The sequence below is a fragment of the Fukomys damarensis genome, unplaced genomic scaffold (assembly GCF_012274545.1).
Source record: "Fukomys damarensis isolate Sample0158 unplaced genomic scaffold, DMR_v1.0_HiC HiC_scaffold_36, whole genome shotgun sequence".
Classification (NCBI taxonomy): domain Eukaryota; kingdom Metazoa; phylum Chordata; class Mammalia; order Rodentia; family Bathyergidae; genus Fukomys; species Fukomys damarensis.
In genome coordinates, this window is record NW_022900948.1 from 12,242,705 (window position 1) to 12,244,161 (window position 1,457).

Sequence of the window (1,457 nt, forward strand, 5' to 3'; positions counted from 1 at the left end):
CGGCGCGGGGTTCGGCTGCGTTCGGCTGGGCTCGGCTACAGCCGGCGACCGTCGGCTGAGCCCGATCGAGCTCGGCCAGCCTCAAAAACAGCGAAGAGTCCCGCCTACTGGGTGGCCGGCTGCTCCCTGCCTGTAGGGGGCGGAACCACCTCCCGGCTACTGCAGCGGTTCAATTGGCTGGGCGCGCCAAATTCCCGCGTCATTCGTGGTGCTCTGGGGTGGGACAGGGACGCCGGGGTGCTGCGCTGCTGGGGGCAGGAGGGCTGAAGGGCATACTTTGGCTTGATCTGTCCCGGGAGAGGGTGGAGGGTGTAGGCAAGGCCCACCTTGCAGGGATTTCTTGTACCTCCCACACCTGGAATTGCTACTCGCTTAACATCGGAGAAAGGCCAAGACGTCCGCAACCCCACTTCGGAAGGTCTCCCTCCCTCATCAGCAAGACCAACCACATCTGAAAGTACCACACCTCCCTGTCTGGGAATCCCTCTGTCGTCCTGCACACCCCATGCCCACCTGCATCGTCCGCACTTTAGAGGGGTTGTCATTGACCACACGTGTCCTGGCCCTAGAAGGTAGCGTGAAGACTTTCTAGCAAGTTCTTTCGCTGTATTTAGTGAGTTCCCACTCAGGTTAGGTTACTAGTTTGTGTTTTGCTATGCTGTGAGGGAGCCTGGGACAGAGAGGAGTGGGGTACCCTGAAGGATGGTTCAGCCCTGGTTGGAATATGCCCAGTTTGGGTGGAAGTCCTGACTCTTCATTCTAGAAACACTCCTAAGAGGAAAAAGTTTGGACAGGAGCAGTCAGGTTGGCCTTCCTCTCTCCAACTCTCATATGCCAGTCATTATTTTCTCCCTGGGGATGAATCCAGGCTCTTGCACATGCCAGTGTGCTCTACCACTGATCTGCACCTCCACCCTCCCAGTGATTCTTGAGTGTTCTGGTCTAGGCCCTCTTCTCATCTCATCTACAGTATTCTCCAAGGGCAGTCACATCTCTGAAGCTGTATCAGAAAGACTCACTGTTCTCCGAAATCCAGCCTTAACTTCTCTCTGGACTTCCAAACTCATGTAGCCAAGTGCCTAATGGTATAAGTGCGCTGTTGATCTCTGCATCTGTCACTTCATGACTTTGGGCAACTTTCTTACCCTCTTAGCTTCTGCTTCCTTGGGTAGTCATGACCTGTTGGGATTTTCAGTCATCACTTCTATCAGACAAACCACATTTCAGTAAATGTCATCTGACAACCTCAAAGAGGAGTAGGCTGAATTAGGGTCCTCTTCTTTCAATGCCATGAAATTCACTTAAGACCCCCTAAAATCCACATGCCACATTGAACAGAAAAAGGAGGATAAAATAATCTGAAAGACTGAGTCATCCAAAGTTACTGAGTTAGAGACTGTCTAAAATAAATTCTGGACCTTATAGAGTTGACCAGAATGGATTAACTTTAAACTTTA